The sequence below is a fragment of the Oryctolagus cuniculus genome, chromosome 3 (assembly GCF_964237555.1).
Source record: "Oryctolagus cuniculus chromosome 3, mOryCun1.1, whole genome shotgun sequence".
Taxonomy (NCBI): domain Eukaryota; kingdom Metazoa; phylum Chordata; class Mammalia; order Lagomorpha; family Leporidae; genus Oryctolagus; species Oryctolagus cuniculus.
In genome coordinates this window covers 93,974,201-93,991,252 of record NC_091434.1, presented here as the reverse complement: position 1 = coordinate 93,991,252, position 17,052 = coordinate 93,974,201, and the positions used below count along the sequence as shown (strand labels likewise).

The following is a 17,052-nucleotide window of genomic DNA, read 5'->3' as shown; positions in this document are numbered from 1 at the left end:
CTGGGGTTCAAACACACCCAAAATTCAGTATTATATAACTATAACATAAATACATATTTGGAAAATGTTAACTTAGTTGGAGTCAGATGTTCTTAAATGTAATTAAAAAGGCAATATGTTGTTTAAATTGTATTTTTGGTTAATAAGATTATATCTTTTTTTTTTTTTTAATTTAACAGAGTTAGACAGTGAGAGAGAGAGAGGTCTTCTTTCCATTGGTTCACTCCCCAAATGGCTGCCACAGCTGGTGCTGCACCAATCCGAAGCCAGGAGCCAGGTGCTTCTTCCTGGTCTCCCACGTGGGTGCAGGGTCCCAAACACTTGGGCCATCCTCCACTGCATTCCCAGGCCACAACAGAGAGCTGGGCTGGAAGAGGAGCAACCGGAACTAGAACCCAGCACCCATATGGGATGCCAGCGCCACAGGCAGAGGATTAACCAAGAGAGCCATGGCACCAGCCCAATAAGATTATATCTTTAAGGCTGATCAGCCAACTTCTAGGATAGTCAAATTGGTTGCTACCATAGTTACTTAACTGTTAATTAAAATCAAGGAGCTACTAAACATCATTGTGCTCTACTCTCTAATTTTACACATAGTAAATTAAGCCAAAATGCTGAGATATATATCTTACTCAAAGAGGGACCAATGTTATACTGCAGTAGGTTAAGCTGCTGCCTACAATGCTAGAATCCCAAATGGGTGCAGTTCCAGTTCTAGCTGTTGCACTTCCAATCCAACTCTGTGCTAATGTGCAACATTACTAGTCGAACAATACCCTATACCTTGTGCGGGTTGTGTGAGTGCAGCCTGTTGAAATCCTTGCTTAGTATATACTAAGTTGGTCTTTAGTATATGAAGGTAATTGAAAATGAAACTCGATGAAGGGCGGGATGGGAGAGGGAGTGGGAGAGGGGAGGACCACAGGAGGGAGGGAGGTGGGGGGGGGGACCCACAACAATACAAAAGCTGCACTTTGTAAATTCACATTTATTAAATAAAAAAATAACTATATAACAAACAAACAAAAAGAAACAGAAAAAAATAACTTAATACTTTACCCTTTTAGTATTTTTTATGTTCTACTTAAAACTATTGGTTGAACTCTGTAATTAATACACAATTACTCTTAGGTGTTTAATGCTATAACTAGTACTCAAATAGTATTTTACACTTTGTGTTTCTGTATGGGTGCAAACTGTGGAAATCTTTACTTAATATATGCTAAATTGATCTTCTGTATATAAAGATAATTGAAAATTAATCTTGATGTGAGTGGAAGGGGAGAGGGAGTGGGAGAGGGGAGTGTTGTGGGTGGGAATGAAGTTATGGGGTGGGGGCTATTGTAATCCATAAGCTGTACTTTGGAAATTTATGTTCATTAAATAAAATAAAATATAAATATAAAAAAATATATATCACTTTTACTCTGTGGATAGCTTTGTTATAGTAGTAAGAATTGTGCAAAATAAATGATTGTTATAGGGCCTGTGCTGTGGCATAGCGGGTAATGCCACCACCACCAGTGCCAGCATCCCATGTGGATGCTGGTTTGAGTCCCAGCTACTCCACTTCTGATCCAGCTCTCTGCTATGGCCTGGGAAAGCAGTAGAAGATGGCCCAAGTCCTTGGGCCCTTGCACCCATATGGGAGACCTGGAGGAACATCCTGGCTCCTGGCTTCGGATCGGTACAGCTCTAGCTGTCGCAGCCAACTGAGGAGTGAACAGTAGATGGAAGACCTATCTCTCTCTGGCTCTGTGTAACTCTGACTTTCAAATAAATAAATAAATCTTTTAAAAAATAAAATAAAAATAAATGATTATGTCTCTGAATAGAATTTAGAAATTTAATAGTTACTGGCCATACTTTTTAATAAAATAATATCTTAATTAAATAATATCTTCAATAAGCAACTGTGCTATAAAGTAATAACCTAAGTATTATTATACTGCCTTTGTTGTTCCTTGTGCTGGATTTTCCTCTAAGCAGTAGGGTGAGAAATTAACATTATGGTGATAATGTTCTTCCCCATCTCCCTCCTTATTCTTAAAGATGCTTCCTTTCTGCCTGCTGAGAGACAATTGGAGAAAAGAGCCATAGACTTGGAGTACCAAGAACTGGTTTCACACATTGGCTCTGCCGCTGACTGGCTGTAACTCTGGTTTTGTTAATTAACCTCTGGATTTTAGCTCCAGTAGTATAAAATAAGGAGATTGAATCATCTGGTTGACAGAGGTCTTTTTAGTTGCAGTCTTAAGTTTATAGTCCTTTGTGTTAGACTCTAAAATTATTGTATTCTAGATGAAACCTCATAAAATGCATCAAAATGTCCTTAAATATTAATGTAAAAATATTAATGAATCACTGCATATCTGTTCATAATTAGTAAATTTGCCCTTCTTTCCCTTTTAACAGGACCAAGAAAATAAACACCAGAAACCAAGAGCACAAAATATTTTCTTCATCAGTACATAGAATCCTGATATTTCTCTAATTCCATCAGACGCAGAGGAATGACTACCTTGGTAGATGGCCACAGAGGATGTCAACAATTTTTTGGAGGCAAGCAATGAAATATTTGTGCTATGAGTTTTCTGTTATTAACTATATAGAAACAAGTACAATTAACCAAAAGATCACTTCAATATGAAACTTTTTATAAACACAGTTATTTCTTTCTTTCCTTTTTTTAAGCACTGTTGTGTATCACTTATATTAACATGGTTTTACCCTTTGCTGGAGTATTTTATTAAATAAATTGGCATTAAATACCTAAATACAAAATAAGAATATAAATAACAAATTAAATATCAATATTATAAAACCAGGCTCTTTGTATCTATCTTGGACATATATAACTACAAATACTAAATAGATTGGAAAATGATAAACTATTTTCTACCTACTTCTGAGTTGTACCTTTTATGATTTTTTAAAAAGTAATTCCAACTCTTTTTTTACTTGCTTATCTTTAACAACTATTCTAAAGGGCTCCAAAATCTTGGGAAGCCAGCCTTTTATTTCTCTCACAGCATAAATTTTGTGGGACTTCTACATCAAAAGATTACATTTAACTTGTAGTTCATTTCATGCCTACTCATGGAAGAGCCATCAGACAAGGGTCCTGGGCCACTATGCCATCTTCAAAATTGAAATAAATTACATTACCATTTAAAGGGAAGGTTTGCTTGAAAAGAAATTGACCTTATTTAAAACGGAAAAAAACAGTAAGGTATCTGCATTCCTCCCCATATTCGTTAAGATTTAAGTAGATAAAATTTTGTACAAAAATGAACTCTTAAACAATATGTACAATGCACTAAAATGGAATTTCCCAGCAGAGTTTGTACAAACAGAAACTATGGATATTCTCAGAATTTCATTTGTGGTGTTAATTCAACTCATAGACCTAAGGTCATTCAGTAAGCATGTCTACTTATCAAGCTGTACATCGAGGAAGGTTTTCTTTTTTTTGTTTGTTTCCACAGGCAGAGTGGACAGTGAGAGAGAGAGACAGAGAGAAAGGTCTTCCTTTGCCATTGGTTCACCCTCCAATGGCCGCCATGGCCGGCACACTACAGCCGGCGCACCACGCTGATCGATGGCAGGAGCCAGGTACTTATCCTGGTTTCCCATGGGGTGCAGGGCCCAAGCACTTGGGCCATCCTCCACTGCCCTCCCAGGCCACAGCAGAGAGCTGGCCTGGAAGAGGGGCAACCGGGACAGAATCCGGCGCCCCGACCGGGACTAGAACCCAGTGTGCCGGTGCTGCAAGGCGGAGGATTAGCCTAGTGAGCCGCGGCGCCGGCCAAGAAAGGTTTTCTATAAGTAAAGAAGTCTATAAATGTTTAGAAAACCCAGTGAAGAGTTTCTGAGTTTTCTTTCAATAAGTAGAATTAAAATTAATTCTTTTCTGTTGGGGAAAATTTCATCTAATTACAGTCAATTTATTCTGCAACTTTCTGGACAGCAAGTCCTGATCACCAAAGAGAAACAGCTATGCTGCCCTTGCCGCACAGTTCTTTTATTTATTTATTTATTTTTATTTTTTACAGGCAGAGTTAGACAGTGAGAGAGAGAGACAGGGAGAAAGGTCTTCCTTTTCTGTTGGTTCACCCCTCAAATGGCCACTATGGCCGGCACACTGCACCAATCCAAAACCAGGAGCCAGGCACTTCTTCCTGGTCTCCCATGCGGTTGCAGGGCCCAAACTCTTGGTCATCCTCAACTGCCTTCCCGGGCCACAGCAGAGAGCTGTACTGGAAGAAGAGTAACCGGGACAGAACCAATGCCCCAACCGGAACTAGAACCCTGAGTACCAGAGCTGCAGATGGAGGTTTAGCCTAGTGAGCTGCAGCGCTGACCTGCCGCACAGTTCTAACAATGGTATTATTTTGCAGTCACTGGGCTTTATGAAACCATGAAGTGTAGTTATCCACTGGCTGCCTCCTGGCACAGACACACCTGAACCTTTCTGAACCACTGATAATGTATGCCTTCTGTTTGTATGAATCTTCAAAGAAACACATTCCCTGGCTTTCTTCAGCAAGCCAATTTAGTAAAACAGCTCTCAGGGTAAGAAATTCTTTCTTACAGCCTTTTATGTACTTTCATTAAGTGACTATTTCTAAAACTTCTGTTCCCAGAATTACACTTTAAACATTATTTAAATCTTTTCTTAGTTTGATATAACTAACTTAAGTATTTTGGGGGAGGTGCTAAAAATTAACCATTGCTTAATTAGTGCAAAGAGTTCTCATAAATCATGCTTGTCCATAAGCAATGTACTATATAAAATATAGTACTGTGGGGAGCAACTCGGACTAGACTGTTACTCGAATTAAGACTTATTCTATGCATCTGCTCTCCCACAATATGGCGCTGAGAGAGGAGGAAACAGCTTCTACACAGCTGCCTCCAGTTCAACCAATGAACTGTAGGACCTGCTCCTGATTGGAGGAGAGCAGCGTAGTCGGCGTGTGGGTAGCAGAGTTGGGATTGGTGGAAGAGGACTATAAAGGAGGAGAGAGACAACATGCACCGGAAACATCTATCTGAAGGAACACCTGTGCAGCCCCTGAGAGAGCCGGCCGGCGGTGTGCCGCTCCCCCGCGGAAGTGGGGAAGGTGGCAGGGGGAACCGCCCTTCCACGGAGGTGGAAGGGTCGGTAGCCAACCCGGGAAGAACCAGCAGCAAACCCAGGGAGGGCCGAGCAGACAAAAGAACAGCTCAGGGTCCTGTGTTGTTCCTCCACGAAGACGGGGAGCGACAAGTACATTTTCATTCATCCTCATAACTTGTCTTACCTTGCACTGTTATTCTTTGCCACTGCAACATATCTGTTAGATAGCTTTAATTTATATTTATTCTACATAACAAAAACTCAGTCCTTTATTCTGTTAATTCATTCTATTTATGATCATGTTATTAATAAGCCACTAATATTTAGAATAATCTAGAGTACTATATTTTATTTCCCATGTCATTAGAATTATTTACAAGTTATAGTGGTGACATCTTTTAGGGGTTAGAAAGGCAATTGGGTGGCCAGCACCGTGGCTCACTTGGTTAATCCTCTGCCTGCTGCGCCAGCATCCCATATGGGTGTCAGTTCTAGTCCCAGTTGCTCTTCTTCCAGTCAGCTCTCTGCTGTGGCCCGGGAAGGCAGTGGAGGATGGCCCAAGTGCTTGGGCCCTGCACCCGCATGGGAGACCAGGAGGAAGCACCTGGCTCCTGGCTTCGGATCAGCGCAGCGCCAGCTATAGCGGCCATTTGGGGAGTGAACCAATGGAAGGAAGACCTTTCTCTCTGTCTCTGTCTCTCTCTCTCTCCCTCTCACTGTCTATAACTCTACCTGTCAAATAAAAAAAAAAGCAATTGGAGTATGTTAGCTATGATTTATAAACCTGGTATGCAAGAACACGAATTCACAGAACAGATTGAAACCCACCGATTACCTACTACTATACCACTCACCCAACATTGTGACCTTCAGCCAATCGTTGACTCTCTATGACCCCCAATTTATACAACTTTAAAATCTCGGTGCTAATAATAATATTATTGTGATGATTAAATTGGATAAGTAATATAAGAGTACTTGCTTAATACCTAATTCAATAAATAAATGATATAGCTATTCCACTTTTACAAATGAAAACAAGTTTACCCACAGCAAGATCTGTTGTAGTGCTATCAAATTCTGTTCAGACTGAAGCATCTCAACCATCAATGTAAAATTCCTGTTTAACAATATTAAAATGCAATTGATGATGCAGATGTCACCATTAAAAGCATGTTACTGGGGCCGGCATTATGGTGTAGCAGATTAAGCCTCCGCCTGAGACCTTGGCATCCCATATGGGCACCAGTTCAAGAACTAGCTGCTCTTCTTCAGATAGGCTCCCTCTAATGACCTGGGAAAGCAGTGGAGGATAGCCCAAGTGCTTGGGCCTGGGAACCCACAGGGGAGACCCTGGAAGAAGCTCCTGGCTCCTGGCTTCCACTTGGCCCTCCTGACCATTTGGAGAATGAACAAGCGGATGAAAGATCAATCTCTCTCTCCATCTCTCTCTCTCTCTCCTCTAATTCTGCCATTCAAATAAATAAAAAAAAATCTTTAAAACAAACAAAGAATCATTATACCCCTGATTCTTAATTTCAGTTACTTGGAAACTGTGAACATCCAAATTTTGTAAAATTGTAGGGTGTCCATAGACTCATTAAAATTTTAATTTTATGTTAACCACTATTATTTAGAGAAATATTTCATTTACAGAGCAGTGATTTGAAGAATTTTCTGTGTGGGACTAAATATATTATATATACACATTAAGCAGATGTTTCTTTAGTCTAAGAAAATGATTTGATGTCCATACTAGGAAAATAAAAGTAAACAAATAATTTTATTCTATTAGTTTCCTGGTCTGATGTAACTGAGTACCACAACTGGTAGATTAAAATAAGAAAAATTCATTCTCTTGCAGTTCATTAGGCTAAAGGTTGAAAACTAAGTTTTCAACACCGCAATGCTCTTTGAAGTCTGTTAGGGAGAGTTTATTCCATGTTGTTGATAATCCTTGGCATTTGTGACTGATAGATATGTCACTTCAGTCTCCACCTCTGTTGTGTATCTTTGCTTCTCCTTTTCATCTGAGGACCCAGTCTTACTAGATTAGAGCCTGCCCTATTTCAGTTTGACCTCAACTTGATGATACCTGCAAAGGTTACTCAGTATTTACAAATTTAGTCCCATTCATAGTTACTGTGGGTAGGATTTGAGCATAACTTTTGGGGGAAGATAATTCAACTCACAAACCCTGTCTTTTTTTTTTTTAACTATAAATTTAGGGAGTAAAATGTAGATTTGAAAAGTAGAGAATTTTCTTCTGTTCAACCTGTGGAAACAGGCTGTTACTTTTATGATATGACATTGTCTCTATAGTAGCTGTAATTGTTTTGCCTAAGAGTATAGGATAGCACTGCATTTTTAGTTTAGTTTCTTGATCATTTTCCTGTTTACTCAAAAGCTGTGTTTTCCTTGTAAATAGCACTATAATTCAGTTATTTACATGAGATAAGACCTCAAATACTAAGCTTATGGATTTATGATGAAAGGCTACATATCACATGTATCAATAAGAGATTTCCCAAAGATACTAGAGATGGACAAATGATTGCATTTATAATTATACTAAAGTATTACTTTGTAAACAAGTTGAGATAATATTTCGCTGCTAAGCTTATTTATTGGCTATTTTTTATTTTCATTACTAAGAAATTCACTTTAAGTTGAAATTGAGGAAAATTGTTGACCTTTCAAAATGATCATGTTCATTATATATCTTTTTTTTTTTTTTTTTTTTTTTTGACAGGCAGAGTGGACAGTGAGAGAGAGAGACAGAGAGAAAGGTCTTCCTTTGCCGTTGGTTCACCCTCCAATGGCCGCCGCGGCTGGCGCACCGCGCTGATCCGATGGCAGGAGCCAAGAGCCAGGTGCTTTTCCTGGTCTCCCATGGGGTGCAGGGCCCAAGCACCTGGGCCATCCTCCACTGCACTCCCTGGCCACAGCAGAGGGCTGGCCTGGAAGAGGGGCAACCGGGACAGAATCCGGCGCCCCGACCGGGACTAGAACCCGGTGTGCCGGCGCCGCAAGGCGGAGGATTAGCCTAGTGAGCCGCGGCGCCGGCCCCCATTATATATCTTTAACATTAATTCTACTGCTTGTTCTAGAAAAGCTTATTCTAGTAAAGATGCTTTTCTAATGTATAACTTAATATCTGGAATATAGTTCATCAGTACAATTTAGTTCATCAGTACAATTTTATATTACATTTTCTTTTTAGGCATCTTCCATAATTGTTAGGCAATTGTCAAAGATTTTTCATATACTAAAGCTTACACAGGTGTATACTCTTACTTTAGCACTCCCAAAATGGAATTTTCTGTGTGCTTTCTCCTCTTTGAACTTCTGAATTGGAAAGGAAGTGAAGTATTATAAAATCCTATTATGGAATCCTCTGGGTTTATAATCTTGCATGAAACACACAAAATTTCCAAAAAATAGTTTTCCTGCAAGTAAAACCTGCTTCAAATTAGTCTTTCCATATAGTAAGCACTCAGTGAATTTTTATGAATCAAAAGAAAAAATTATGAGCCCTTATGCTTACAGTAACATCCAGAAAGAGAGCTCTTAAAGGATACGACGTTTCTGAAGCCAACCCAGTTATGTGTCTTTCATGTCAAGTATCTTCGTTGAATTTGATAAAAAAAAAAAAAAAGGCAGAGACAACAACTGGATGCAATGCTATAAAATGGATATATTTTCTTTATTTCCCAGAACTTTTTTGTGAACTGTAAGACCTCAGGCATTGGTTTATAATTGCATTTCATTTTCTAAATGAAAGCTGAAACTTTGCCAAAAAACTGTGAAGTGTGTGGATAAGTAAATAGCTGAGTATGTACTTGAGGAGTGGGAGTGACTGTCAAAACGATGGATTAAAATACTATAGCAATAGTTCTCCTGGACCATGCTTCAGTGTAACCTAGAGAACCCTATCTCTAGTATATAATTTCTGCTATGCTTCCTTGAGCATCATTTAACTCACAGAGTCAGAATCTTTAGAAGTGTGGATTACACAAGAGTAGTAGGATTTTACATAAAAATATGTCTTACAGCAACTGGAAATAACAGATTTGGATACAGATATGCTGATCTAATAAAGAGAACTACAAATTGGAAAATTTGATAAGGAATTTAAGGAAATAAATAAGCATATAAAGCTATAAGGATTTAGTGTGGAAGATAACAGTAACAACAAAATAAATAACCCTGAATTAGTAGTAAAAATACCTTGGAAAAATGCCATGAATTGTACTTTTGCCCTTAAATGTCTACATTCCAAGGCTGGGGGTTTGTCTAAAGTTGGATTGGACAGGTGTAAGTGGAGGATTTAAAATCAGTAAGGTATTCCCAGAGAGACTGAGTAACCATTTTCTGGGAGTATAAAAATGGTGGCTGTGGTATGATTAGGGATAGGATGGGGATGATTTATGGAATTGTTATACATTTGAAAACCTCTAAATTGTCTTCCAACTGTAGTTTACTGTGTTTCTGAGTGTCAGTCCTTTGCATTCATTTATTCATCTATATATTTTTAAAAATTTTTATGTGGGGCCAGCATTGTTACATAGCAGGTAAACCCACCACCTGCTGAGCTAACATCCCAAATGGGTACCAGTTCCAGTTCCTGCTGCTCCACTTCTGATCCAGCTCCCTGTTCATGGCTTTGGAAAGGCAGCAGAAGATGCCCAGGTGTTTGGGCCCCTACCACCCACATGGGAGACCCGGATGAAGCTCCTGGCTCCTGGCTCCTGGCTCCTTGCTCCTGGCTCCTGGCTTTGGCCTGGCTCAGCCCTGGCCATTGTAGCCAACTTAGGAGTGAGCCAGCTGTGGAACATCTCTCTGTCTCTCCCTGTCTCTGTATGTAACTCTGACTCTCAAAATAAATAAATAAATCTTTTAAAAATTTTACAGGCTAGACACTATACTGAAATATAAAACATATGGATATGAACAAAAATAGAACATACTAGGTTTGATAACCCCTACAATAAAACATGAAGGCAATTAAATGAGATAGTAATCTTTTCTCTATACATGCATTGGTTATTTCTGTTACTATTTAGGAATTAACAAATTTATGAAGTAGGAATTCCAATATAATTAATTGTTTAGACAGAAATTCTATTATCAAGGCAGGCATTGTATCACAGAGCGTTAAGCCCTGCTTGCAACACCCACATCCTACATCAGAGTACTGGTTCAACTCCTGGCATCTCAACTTCCAATCCAGTTTCCTGCTAATATATCCTGGAAGACAGCAGTGATGTCTCAAGTGCTTAAACCCTTGCTATCCACATGGAAGACTAAGATGCAGACCAGTCTCCTGGCATCAACCTTGCCAACCCTTGCTGTTGCAGACATTTGGAGAATGAGCCAGCAGAAGGAAGATATCTCTCTCTCATTCTGCCTTTCAAATAGGTGAAATATAAATAAGTCAACATTTTAAAAAACTATCATGATTACTGGATAAATTGTCATCTGGATCTTGAGTCTTTGAGAAGAAACTTCTTGAAAATTCTGTAGAGTGGGCCAGCTCTGTGGCATAGCAGGTAAAGTCACCTCCATACGGGCAGGTTCATGTTCCAACTGCTCCACTTCTGACCCAGCACTGTGCCAACGGCCTGGGAAAAGCAGTGGAAGATGGCCCTAGTATTTGGGCCCCTGTCTCCCATGTGGGAGACCTGGATGAAGCTACTGGCTCTTGACTTTACCCTGGCCGAGCTCTGGCCATTGTAGCCATCTGGGGAATAGAAGATCTCTCTCTCCATGTCTCCCTCTCACTCTGTAGATCTGCCTTTCAATTAAAATAAATAATTCTAAAAAAAATTCTGTACAATATTTAGTAATTAAACCCAGATGTTAATTACTGTTATTGTTCTTGGCCTTTTGGCTCCAATACTGAACAGCATAGCTTTTGATGCAGCTATTGCTTGTTAATAGTCAATATCTTGGGGTGCGAGGCCAGTTTCCTATTTAAAACAAACAAACAAACAAAAAACACCTCTGCTCTGGTCAGAGAAGCTGCATCCTTAAGAGAGGTCTGAGTGTGAAGAGGCGTGGAGGATGAAGTCAATTTACTCCAGAGCCCCAGATAGTGAAGAGAAATGAATTCCTCAAGAAAGCTCTCTAGTTCTGAACTTCAAAGAAACAAAATGAAAACAGCAATAATTATTTCCTTTTTTTCTGTATATTTCAGAAGCAATTTGTGGATAGCAAAATAAGTTCACAAGTAAAACCAAGCTCTCTTTAATTACTTATCTTCCTTTACTCTAGAGTTTTAATGCCTGTGTTTTACTAGATTTTAGTAAATCACTCCTTTTAAAAATATTTTTACTCTGTATTAGAACTTAACAGATCACACTCTCAGTAAGAGAAGAGAGACACTATAGAAAGTTCAAACAATCAGCCTATTACTGCTGTGTTTTTTTAGCAGAATGAATATATACTGGTGGTAAGTTTTCCTTTTGAATTATAAAAGCTAAACATACTCATGGTCTTTAAAATAATATAAAAAAGTATAACATAAAAGCTAAAATTTGTCTAACCATCTTGTATCATTTGAGAAATATTTTATCCACTTGAAAATGCATGTATGCACATATATATAAGTGTTACATTTATATATATGCTTTTATAGCCTTTTTTAAAACAAACATAACTGATATATTATTCTTTGCTAGTGCTCTTTTGTATTGTTGTTTTGGTTCCAATTTTGTTTATTTCTTCTCCAATTTTAATTGTTTCTTTTCTCCTAATAGTTTTGGGTTTGGTTTGCTGTTGTTTGTCTACAGCCTTGAGAAGCATTGATAGCTCACTGATTTTGTGCCTTTCTGATTTCTTGATATAGGCACCATTTTCTATAAACTTTCCTCTTCAACACTGTTTTGGCTATATCCCTTAAGTTTTTGTATGTTGTATTGTCATCTTCATTTGTTTCCAGAAATTTTTTGATTTCTCTTTTGATTTCTTCTATGACCCACTGTTAATTCAGAAGCATAGTGTTCAGTCTCCATGTGTTTGCATATGTTCTAGAGATTCCTGAATTGCTGATTTCCAGCTTCATTCCATTGTAGTGCAATCAGATGTATGGTATGATTTCGATTTTTCTGAACTTGCTGAGTATTGCTTTATGGCCTACCATGTGGTCAATTCTATAGAAAGTTCCTTGCTCTGCTGAGAAGAATCTGTATTCTGCAACTAGAAGAAGAAAAGTTCTATAATTACCTTTTAGGTCCCTCTGGTCTATAGTGTCAGTTAACTCTGTTGTTTCCTTGCTGATTTTCTGTCTGGTTGATCTGTCCATTATAGAAAGCGGGCTGTTTAAGTCTCCCATTACTATTGTATTTGAGTCTATGTCTCCCTTACATCCCTTAAAATGTTAAATAACGATGTGCCCTGTAATTAAGTGCATATACATTTATAATAGTGACAGCTTCTTGTTGAATTGATACCTTAATCATTACATAATGCCCTTCTTTGTCTCTTTTAACAGTTCTTGTGTTAAAGTCTATTTTGTCTGATATTAGGGTGGCCACACCAGCTCTTTTGTAGTTTCTGTTATCATGGAATATCTTTTTCCATTCTTTCACTTTCAATTTGTGTGCATCTTTGTTGGTGAGAGTGTTTCTTGTATGCAGCAAATAGAGGTGTTTGGTTTTGTTTTTTTCTCCATTCAGCCAATGTGTGTCTTTTAACTGCAGAGTTGAGGACATTAAAATGCAAGGTTACTAATGATAAGTAATGACTTTACCCTGCCATTTTTCCTTAAATATTCCTATTTTCTACTTTGAATTTCCCTTGTAACTTTTCTGGGCAATTTTGTTCCTTTACCTTCTTTAAGAATGATGACCCTGTTTCTGTGTACAACACATCCTTCAGCATTGTTTACAAGGCTGGATGGGTGATGACAAATTCTTTCAATTTCTGTTTGTTATGGAAGGTCTTTATTTCACCTTTATTCATAAATGAGAGCTTTGCAGGATTCAGTATTCTGAGTTGCCAGTTTTTTTCTCTGAAGACTTGGAATATATCTCACCATTCTCTTCAAGCCTGTAGCCTTCTTATGAGAAGTTACTATGGGTATAACTGGAGATCCTCTGAAAGTAATCTGGCACTTCTCTCATATACATTTTAGAATCTTTTCTGTATGTTTTACTGTGAAGAGTTTGATTACAATGTATCATGGTGAAGATCTTTTCTAGTCATGTCTATTAGGAGTTCTATGGACTTCCTGTCTTTGGATATCCCTTTCTTTTTCCAAATTAGGGAAGTTTCCTGTTATTATTTCACTAAAAAGGTCTTCTAATCCTTTTTCTCTTTCCACAGCTTCAGGAACTCCTAGAATATGTATGTTGGGTTAATTGTTAGCATCCCATAAATCTCCAACACTGTTTTTTAGTTTTCTGTTTTCTTATTCATATTTTTTGTCTGACTGTATAATTTCCTGCAATTTGTCTTCTAGTCGGATATTCTTTCTTCTGCTTCACCGATTCTGTGTTAAGGCTTTCCACTATTGAATTCTTCATTGGAAGATTTCATTTATATTTCTCTTTAAGATCTCAATTTTGTGGGAGTAACTTTTCCATGTCTTGTATGGATTTAATTAGTTCATGCATTTCCTTTTGATTGCTTCTAAGTAATCCTATGATCAATTTTTTGAATTCCATTTCTGGCATTTCTTCAATCTCTTCATCTTCACAAGCTAGTACTGAAGTGTTGTATTCTTTTGGGGGAATCATGTTGAATTCTTCTTTCTTTCTTTTATTCTGCATCCATGGAGATACTTGTTGGTTTCTTCTTTGCTTTTTTTGCTGTGGCAGCTTTTTTTTTTTTTTTTTTTTTTTTGTGACAGGCAGAGTGGACAATAAGAGAGAGAGACAGAGAGAAAGGTCTTCCTTTGCCGTTGGGTAACCCTCCAATGGCTGCCATGGATGGCGCGCTGCGGCTGGCGCACCGCGCTGATCTGATGGCAGGAGCCAGGTACTTATCCTGGTCTCCCATGGGGTGCAGGGCCCAAGCACTTGGGCCATCCTCCACTGCACTCCCTGGCCACAGCAGAGAGCTGGCCTGGAAGAGGGGCAACCGGGACAGAATCCGGCGCCCCGACCGGGACTAGAACCCGGTGTGCCGGCTCCGGAAGGCAGAGGATTAACCTAGTGAGCCGCAGCGCTGGCCACTATGGCAGCTTTTATCTTTGGACTATGTCTATGTGGATTAGTGGAGTGTCTGCTTTCATCAAATACCTAGAGGCCTGTGGTGGGTTTGGCCAGAGAGCTCTTTCAGTGCTCCAGGTTGAAGGAATTGTTAAGGTGACTGACACCCAGGTTGGACATGGTAAATCTTTTTTTTGTCACAGGGAAGGGTTGTCCTGCTCTGTTGGTGTAGACTCAGCTCACTTCCTCTCTTCAAAAGACACCAGTGCCTGGGTGCTAGCCTCAGTGGGTATATAATAAATGTGCTTCCACAAGTAGCACACAAAGGGTTTATGCAGTCTTCATTGTAAGCAGATTCACCAGCAGTGTCCCTCACCGTGGAACCAGGGAACCCTGAACATGTGGAGTCTCCCACGGTGACTGCTCAAAGTCCCAGCCATACCTTGAGTCCTCCCATGCAGCCTCAGTGTTTTCAGAGTGCTGGCACTCAAGCCTCCCACAGTCACGAGCTCCCAGCCCCTGTCAGTTCTCCTTGCCTGACTTAGGAGTTTCTGCTTGGCTGGTTCCTGGACCCGGACAGGAGCTGGCTCAGCTGTTATGTATGTCCATAATGGCACACTCTCTCTATCCACTCATTACAGAGCACTATTAGGGTGATTGGGGAGAAAGTAACGTGCCCCCCCTCTTGTTTTCCAAATCGGATTCCAAATCCGATTCCCTCCAGGCTTCTCCTGCAGCTTTATCCCCAGTGGCTTGGGCTGTGGCAGTCTGATTTCAACCCACTCTCCAAAGCTGGTATGGAGGCTCTCTGCTGCTGAGGTCCTGATTTATGTGTATCCACACCCTCTACACTGAGTCACTCTAATTTTTTTTGTTAAGATTTATTTATTTATTTGTTTGCAAGTCAGTTACACAGAGAATGAGATGCAGAGAGAGTCTTCCATCTGCTGGTTCACTCCCCAGATGGCTGCGATGGCTGGAGCTGCACCAATCCGAAGCCAGGAGCCAAGAGCCTCTTCCGAGTCTCCCATGTGGGTGCAGGGGCCCAAGGACATGGGCCATCCTCTGCTCTTTCCCAGGCCACAGCAGAGAGCGGGATCAGAAGTGGAGCAGCCGGGACTTGACTTGCGCTCATATGGGATGCCAACACTGTGGGCAGCGGCTTTACCTGCTATGCCACAACGCCGGCCCCGAGTCCCTCTAATTTGCATGGAGTTTCTTCTGCTGTTTTCTCCCTAACTCTTTCCTGAGACTGCGCTCTCTCCACTTTTTTTAATAAACTATCTTCTAGACTAATCTTAATCAAATCCCTGCTCTAATTCTCATCCAGCTCCCTGCCTATGCACCTGGGAAAGCAGCAAAGAATAGCCCAGATACTTGGACCCCTTCACGCACATGGGAGACCAGGACAAAGTTTCTGGCTCCTGTCTTTGGTTTGGCCTGTCCATGGTCATTTATGCATGTCCACATAATTTATGAAGTGAACCAATGGATAGAAGATATCTCTCTGTGACTCTCCTTCTCTCTATAAGACTGCCTCTCAAAGAAATAAATTTTTTAAAATGTAATGTATATGAGCAAAATTGACATTTTGACATTTGATTATTGTACAGCCATTGTCTCTACTGTTGAGTAACCGTTCTCTTTTTTTCTACTTACTATTTCTTGAATTATTTACTTAGTGGAGGGTTAAGCTTACGATTATAAAATAAACTGAAAGTATGTAATTGTAAAAATTGAAAGGAAGGAGGAGAGGGGATGGGCAGGAGGGTGGGTAGGGTAGGAAGTATTACTATCTCCTAAATCTGTATATATGAAACCCATGAAATTTGTTCACTTTATATAAATAACAACATTTTTAAATATTATTGATACTATAATTCAAATCTTATTAAAGTGACAAACTAATTTAGGCAGAATCAACAGTCTATGAATATTGATTATATATATCCTGAAAACAATATACATGTCATATATATATAGTTTTGTTTATTCCAAGTAGTTTTATCTTTGTGTTTTTCATAATAATTTGTTTTGTTTTTAATACCATCAATTTCCATATGTCAATTTTATAACTAGCCACTCTTCTAAATTATTATTTTTTCCTAGTTTTTCATTAATTTTCTTGGCTTTATCAGGTGTATATTCATCTCATAATGTAAATAATAATATAAACTCCTCTTCTAATGTTTATATCTCTACTGTTTTCTTATCTAATTAGCTAGTATATTTAGAATTATATTGAATATAATTGTTTTTATTTTGTGGGATCCATTAATACTTTTACTACCTCTGGTAACACATAACATTATAACTGTCTTGTGTTTTTCTGATTTGCTTTTTTAAGAAATAATTCCTTTTATTTTTAGATTTATTTTATTAATTTGAAAAGTAGAGTTACAGAGAGAGAGAGAGGAAGAGACAGAGAGATCTTCTATCTTCTGGTTCACTCCCCAGATGACCATAGCTGCCAGGGCTGGGCCAGGCTGAATCCAGGATCCAGGAGCTTTTCCAGGTCTCCCATATGGATGCAGGGACCCAAGTTCTTGGGCCATTTTCTACTGTTTCTCTAGGTGCATCAGCAGGGAGCTGGATTGGAGATTGAGCAGGCAGGTCTGAAACCAGCGCCCTAATTGGATACCAGCATTGCAGGTGGAGGCTTAACCTGTTATACCACAGCGCTGACCCTAACATAACTTTCATAGCTCCAAGAAAAGAAAAAAGTGGTTTTTACAAAATGTAATATTCTTAGAAAGTGAAATAAAACCATAT

General features: G+C 39.1%; 1 protein-coding gene across 14 annotated transcripts in view; it reads left to right on the top strand.

Moving 5' to 3' along the window:
• The window catches only part of MBD5 (methyl-CpG binding domain protein 5), a 494,793-nt gene that overhangs the window by 220,809 nt on the left and 256,932 nt on the right, over nt 1-17,052 (top strand). For all 14 annotated transcript variants that reach the window (XM_070070952.1, XM_070070949.1, XM_017342834.3 and 11 more), the window contains one exon: nt 2,419-2,565. The gene's annotated coding sequence lies outside the window, so the exon portion shown is untranslated. The remainder of the gene's footprint in view (nt 1-2,418; nt 2,566-17,052) is intronic.